Here is a 7746-nt window from a genome sequence, read left to right as displayed (position 1 = left end):
GTTCGGCAGCGAGGGTAGGCTCTACCTTCAGCAGGATTGCGCGGGGTATGTCGCCTATGTTATGGATACACAGGAGATGGGTAAGGCGACTATGAGTGGTGTACCAGTGCAGCGAGAGTACCCGGACGTATTTCCAGAAGAGCTTCCTGGGATACCTCTAGAGAGACAGGTGGGAGTTCAAGATCGACCTAGTCCCTGGAGCGGCTCTGATAACCAAGGCCCCATATTGATTGGCTCCTCTCGAGATGCAGGAGTTGTCTACATAGCTGTAGGAGCTGTTAGACAAGGGATTTATTAGGTTGAGCAGTTCGTCTTGGGCAGCCCCGATCCTGTTTGTGAAGAAAAAGGACGGGTCATATCGGATGTGTATATACTACCAAGAGCTGAACAAGGTAACGGTGAAGAACCGTTACCCACTACCGAGGATTGATGATCTCTTCGACCAACTACAGGGGGCATCTTGGTTTCCAAGATAGATTTGTGTTTAGGCTACCACCAGATGCGAGTCAGAGACGAGGATGTACAGAATACTACTTTTCAGACTCATTATGGCCACTACAAGTTCATGGTTATGTTTTTTGGGCTCACCAATTCCCCTTCCGCATTCATGGATTCATATAGGATTTCTCAAAGATAGAAGTACCCTTGACCCGGCTAACGAAGAAGGTCGTTCTTTTGCGCTCGAGGCCTGAGCAGCAGGCAACGTTTGAGACTTTGAGACAGAGATTGTGAAAGGCACTGATCTTAGCCCTTTCAGAGGGCGTTGAGGATTTTGTAGTGTACTATGACACGTCCATCTCGGGTTTGGGCATGGTATTGATGCAGAGGGGGCACGTTATCGCTTACGCCTTGAGGCAGCTAAAGCCTCACGAGGCGAACTACTCGACGCATGATATGGAGCTTGGGACGGTTATTTTCACCCTCAAGATTTTGCGGCATTACCTATATAGGGTCTGTTGTACCATATACATGGATCACAAGAGTTTGAGGTACCTCATAGATCAGCTGAACCTGAACATAAGGCAGCGTCGGTGGCTAGATGTGGTGAAGGACTACGACTGCGAGATCCTCTACCACCCGAAGGAAGGCCAACGTTGTGGCCGATACGCTTAGCCGCAAGGCTGCCTCATTCAGAGACATTTTATTGAGGATGACGGTGGTGACTCCGCTTCTGGAGCAGACCCGGGATGCCCATCAAGAGGCTATGAAGGAGGAACATCGGAAGAGCGAGTGGATTGTGGGCCAGGTTTCCTCCTTCGACTATGATAGTCGCGGGTTGTTGACACTACAACATAGAGTGTGGGTCAGATATCATGGAGGTGTGTGCCAGATTTTGATGGAGGAGGCGTACAAATCCAGGTTTTTTGTTCATCCCGAGGCGACGAAGATGTACAGAGATCTTTTCCCTGATTACTGGTGGCCCTGCATGAAACGGGATGTAGCTTGGTACGTCGAGAGATGTCTGACCTACAGGAAGGTCAAGGCAGAGCACCAGAGCCCTGACGGAAAGACGCAGCCGTTGGATATCCCTGTGTGGAAGTAGGAGGATATTACTATGGATTTCATCACGAAGCTTCTCAGGACCGCACGGGGAGTGGATTCGATTTGAGTCATCGTGGATCGGTTGACCAAGAGTGTCTGTTTCATCCCGATCTACGAGAGCATTTCAGCCAAGAAGCTGACTGATATTCACATCCGAGAGGTAGTAGCTCGACACGGAGTGCCAGTTTCCATGATTTCTGATCGAGACGTGCGATTTACTTCCAGATTCTCGAAGAAATTTCATGACGAGCTCGGTACTCGTCTGCACTTTAGCATGGCTTTTCACCCACAGACGGAAGGTCAGAGCAAGCGGACCATCCATACTCTAGAGGATATGATGTGGTCATGCGTCCTAGACTTCGGCGGTAGCTGGGCTACCTACCTTCCCTTGGCGGAGTTTTCTATAACAACAGTTACCACGCGAGTATCGGTCGTCCTCCCTTTGAGATGTTGTATGGGAGGAACTACAAGACCTCGATATGCTGGGGTGAGGTTGGAAAAAGGGTCATGGGGAGTACCGAGGTGGTACTCAAGACGATAGAGAGGATACAACAGGTCTGGCGCAGGCTTTAGACTGCTCAGATTCGGCAGAAAAGTTATGCCGACAACCGTCATTCGGACCTGGAGTTCTAGGTCATAGATGTGGTCCTTTTGAAGGTGTCACCTCGGAAGGGTGTCATCCATTTCAGAAAACGAGGCAAGCTCGGCCCCAAGTACATCAGACCTTTTAGAGTTGCAGCACGGGTGGGTAAGGTGGCGTACATGCTGGATCTGCCTACTGAGCTTAGTTAGATACATAACACATTCCATGTCTCCCAGTAGCGGAAGTGCTTAGTAGATGACTCCGTTGTGGTGCCTTTAGAGGATATTCAGGTTGATGACAACCTAAACTACATCTAGAGACCAGTAGCTATTCTCGAAAGAAAGACTAAGACATTGAGAAACAAGGAAGTTGAACTGGTGAAGGTGCAGTGGCAGTACCGTAAGGGCTCGGAATGGACGTGGGAACCAAAAGACGAGATGAGGGATCATTACCCCGAGTTATTCCCGGCAGCAGCAGAAGACTTCGAGGATGAAGTCTAAGTTAAGTGAGGGAGATTTGTAACATCTGGGATTTATAAGGTACTAATTTTTATTTATATAAGGTTAATGGTTTTATAAGATTGGGCTTAGACCTTTGAGCCCTTGTAATTGGGTTGAGGAAGCATTGTACGCGGAGCGTACCTTGCCATGTATGCTCATCATACTCAAGAGACTGGAACGCGAAATCCATGTAGGTACGCCCAACGTACCAGGCGTACACGCAATGTACGTATGCAGGTTCTAAAGCCCTAAATTTTAGGGTTTGATACCTATATAAAGGACCTTATGCCTTTGTTCTAGCTTCCCTCTCACCTTTAGTCAGCCACCATGAAAACCCTAACCCCTATTTGTATGTTCTTGTGATTTGGAAGCCACTGGAGAGCATATTAGTGTTGTTTTGGAAGAGAAACAAGCTTGAACAAGGAGAAAGGATTCAAAGGGAGCTTGTAGATCTAGAAGATTAGCACCATTTCTGACTCATTTGAGGTATCAAACTTCAAACTTGATCATTGCATGTTTAGATTTGATTTTGGGGTGTTTTTAGTCACTTTTGAACTCCATTGTTGAGGTTGCTTGAGTCTTGATAGTTTTAGAACTTAGAAGCACATAGAGCAATAAAAATCGGACCTTAATGGTTAACCCACAACCATGCAAAATTTTGAAGGTCACAAATTTGGGTTAAGGACCAAAAATCATGTTTGTGACTTTATGGATTAGGATGCCTTAGAGGACCTGGATCTACATTCTGTATGTGAGGAATTAATAGGTTAAGTCCCAAATGAAGCCCCAAGAAAGTTGGTCGATACGTCGTGCGTACACCCTAGTATGCTACGCGTACTGGGTCAGCTTCCCGTTTTGGTCAAGGCCAGCATACGTGCTAGGTACGCCGTGCGTACGTATGCAGAGTGGCAAAATTGGGCTTTTGGGCCTTAGAAGTCTGGGCCTGGATAGCTGGGCCCCATGGCCCACTATGGAGCCGATTTTCTGGGCCTAGAACTGGGATTTAGAGTATTGGGCCTTTTAGGCCATTCCAGATTATTTTATTTTGGGCTAAGGATTTATTGGGCTTGTGAAAAGGCCCATTTGAAGAGTGGGGCCCAATTTAGAAAATTAGGCCATTAGTGGTCCTTTAGTGGGCTAATAGTGGGTTGGGAAAGATGAGATGAAAATGTGCCCTGGGAATGGTCTAAATTAGACCAAGGGTTAAAATGGTCACTTTACCCTAAGAAGTATTTGATGGGTTTTGATCATTCTAACACTTCCTAAGTGTACATGCAACCCTAATAACCTTGGATCTATGTTTGTCTAAATACATGCAAAATTTGGTTTCCAAGGTTCATAATCCTATCTAGCATACATGGGGAACTTTAATCCTAAAAGGATGGCTAGAATTACATACCTTGTAGTTGATTTTGATTCATTGAAACCTTGAGAGCCTAGCACCCCAAGTTTGATGCCTCAAATGCTTCACACAACACCAAATTCTTTTGGAATGACTTTAGAGAGAATGCACACACTCTAAAAATCGGCCTAGCCCTCACTTCTTTATGTGTACCCGATTTTGGTGGAGGAGATGATCCTTATATAGTGTGACACATCTAGGGTTACACCATGTAAACCCTAATGTGTCATGGCTCTTCATTTCCATGACCCATGGGTTTGTAACTCCCATGGAGCATCCTATGGGTTTAACCCACCTTGATAATCCATGGAGCCTCTTAGCCCACTATACAAGTTATGGATGATTTACATAATCAACCCATATATTTAATTAGTTATGTTTTAATCACTTAATTAATTCTTGATCAATACTAATTAAATAATACTATTAATATATTAGAACTTATAATATATTAATAAACCACAAGTGTTATTTCTCTCATTTAGTCTATCCAAATGCATGATGCCATGCAACCCAAATGGACCATGTCGGGTCGGGTCAAGTACATACCAGAAATAGTTATGGACTTAGACACCTTATCCAACAGTCTCCCACTTGGATAAGTCTAATAACTATAACTACAAGTATATGACTTCAGGAACCGATCAGCAATCGTAGCTCTTTCAAGGTCTCTTGGAACTGAGAAGATGATGATACGCCATTTAAGATAAGTGATCATATAATCCTCTGTTCTAGATATCAGCCGGACAAATACATGGAACAATGTCTTACTTATTGTCCAGCAGTTTGTTTCCCAATTTCCGATTAGTTTGACAGAGAACTTAATTGAGCACATTAACTTAGTTCTGATCGGGCCCGGTACATAGGTCAACACAAAATCATCGAGGGGCCCAGATATCAGCTTCTAATCCAAGAAGGAGCAGATAAACTCCGACTCATATGTTTGCTCTACTAATTCTTGAATTATACACAAGAGCACGTTTTATAACATCGAGTTACCAATGCATTTTCGTACAATCAATGCATAACCAACTCATAGGCACAAATCATATCTCTAGGTTTGAAGACTTATATGATATTACCGTCTCACGATCACTCGAGATAAATTCCATGAAGTGATTTCGGTGAGCGTGGGTTGAGTCCAATGCTCAGAACTTGTGAGCACTCATGAGTGTTGTAGCCATGTCCAACAACTTAGACCTCTACAACCAATCATGACAATCTTGATTCATACCTACTTCCGACATATGACCGACTGTGGAGGTTCGAATAATATGATATACCAAACATAATTATTCTAGAAGTCAAAACAAGCAAAATAAATATAGTAAACGATCAACAAGAGATAGCAACACTTTACTCAGAAATAAAACACCTTTTATTCATCATCTAATGTCAATTACACTTTACACATTTCAAGGTTATCTAACTACTAAATCTAATATCATCCTTCAGCCCTATGCTCCGAGCATGCTGGAGATGCTTAACCCGAGTCAGTCCCTTCGTGAGGGGATCTGCTGGATTCTCATCCGATGATACCTTCTTTGCCATGAGGAGTCCTTCTTCTATCCGATGTATGATGAAATGGTATTTTTTTGTTGATGTGTCTGGATCTCCCGTGATCCTTTGGTTCCTTGGCTAAGGCAACTGCACTTTCACTATCACAGAAAATTTCCATTGGCTCCTTAATAGCTGGTACAACTCCAAGGTCTCCAATGAAGTTCTTCGGCCATATCGCCTCCTTTGCTGCCTCACTAGCTGCTATATACTCTGATTCGCAAGTTGAATCAGCCACTGTTTCTTGCTTGGAACTCTTCCAAGAAATTGCTCCTTCGTTTCAGGTAAAGACCCAGCCTGACTAAGAGCGGAAATTATCCCTATCAGTCTGAAAGTTAGCATCACTATACCCTACAACTCTCAAGTCATCACTCCCACCAAGGGTAAGGACCCAATCCTTAGTCCTCCGTAGATACTGAGGATATTCTTTACCGCAATCCAGTGTGCCTTGCCAGGGTTCCCCTGATACCTGCTGACCATGCTCAAGGCAAAGGATACATCAGGTCGAGTACACGTCATATCATACATGATCGATCCTACAGCCGAAGCATAAGGTATTCGACTCATTTCTGCCATCTCAGCCTCAGTACTAGGGCTTTGTGTCTTACTCAATCTTGCGTTACTCTGGATGGGTAACTCTCCTTTCTTGGAGTCCTGCATGCCGAATCTCTTCAGCACCTTATCCAAGTAGGTACTCTAACTAAGTCCAATTAGTCTTTTACTCCGGTCTCTCAAGATCCTTATCCCTAGAATATAGGCAGCTTCTCCTAGTTCCTTCACAGAGAAACACTTCCCAAGCCAGGACTTAACTTCCTGCAGAGTTGGGATGTCATTTCCTATGAGTAGTATGTCATCCACATACAATACCAAAAAGCTAACTATCCTTCAACTAGCCTTGACATATACACAAGATTCATCTTCACTCCTAGAAAAGCCAAATTCTTTAACTTTCTCATCAAAGCAAAGATTCCATCTGCGAGGTGCTTGCTTTAATCCATAAATGGATTTCTCAAGCTTACACACTATATTAGGGTACTCTGTATTGACAAAACCCTCTGGCTGACTCATGTAAACATCCTCAGCCAACTTTCCATTAAGGAAAGCGGTTTTGACATCCATTTGCCATATTTCATAGTCATGAAATGCAGCTCTGGCTAACAGAACCCTAATAGACTTAATCTTGGCCACTGGAGAAAAAGTCTCATCATAATCAACTCCCGGAGTTTGTGAGAAACCCTTTACAACCAGTCGTGCCTTATAAGTGTGTACTTTACCATCCATGTTGATCTTCTTCTTGAAGATCCATTTGCACCCTACAGTCTTACGACCTGGTATATTCTCAACCATGTTCCAAACTTGATTGTCATACATGGACTGTATCCTGCTATCCATTGCCTCTTTCCACTTTGCTGACTCAGGGCCTGTCATGGCTTTCGTGTAACTGTTAGGTTCATCCAGACCTATCAGTGTCTCATCACTGATAAGTGTATCACCTTCCGCAGTAATATGAAAACCATAATAATGCTCGGGTGCATTCCTAACCCTTGTGGAACACGTCGGAGGTTTAGACTTGTCAATTGGCTCAATAGGAGTATCCTCCTCAAGTTGAGTGCTAGAGTTTGAAGTTCCTTCACCACTTGACTCTTGAATTTCTTCAAGGTCAACTTGCCTCCCACTGTCTCTTTGGCTTATGAACTCTATCTCTCTCTCTCTCTCTCTCTCTCTCTCAAGACAGCCCTCCTAGCTACAAAGACCACATTTTCACTAGGTCTGTAGAAGAGGTAACCAAAGGATTGTTGTGGGTAGCCAATGAAAATAGACCTCTCACTTCGAGGTTCGAGCTTATCATGAGTCTCGCGTCTCACGAAAGCCTCACAACCCTAAATATTGATGCGATCTAGTTTGGGTACTTTACCAGTCCACATCTCATGAGGAGTTTTGGCAACTTTCTTTGTAGGGACCAGATTAAGGATATGGGTGGCAGTCTCTAAGGCATACCCCCAAAATGAGATTGGTAGCGAAGCTCGACTCATCATGGAACGAACCATATCAAACAAGGTTCGATTACGCCTCTGAGCTACACCATTCAACTGCGGTGTCCTGGGAGGTGTCAATTTTTAGACAGTCCCACATTCCCTAAGATAGTTGAGGAACTCTGAAGT

This window comes from Lactuca serriola, chromosome 9 (assembly GCF_051521515.1).
Source record: "Lactuca serriola cultivar US96UC23 chromosome 9, Lser_US96UC23_V15, whole genome shotgun sequence".
In the NCBI taxonomy this organism is placed as follows: Eukaryota; Viridiplantae; Streptophyta; class Magnoliopsida; order Asterales; family Asteraceae; genus Lactuca; species Lactuca serriola.
The sequence above is the reverse complement of the archived record's forward strand: the minus strand, read 5'-3'. Positions refer to the sequence as shown.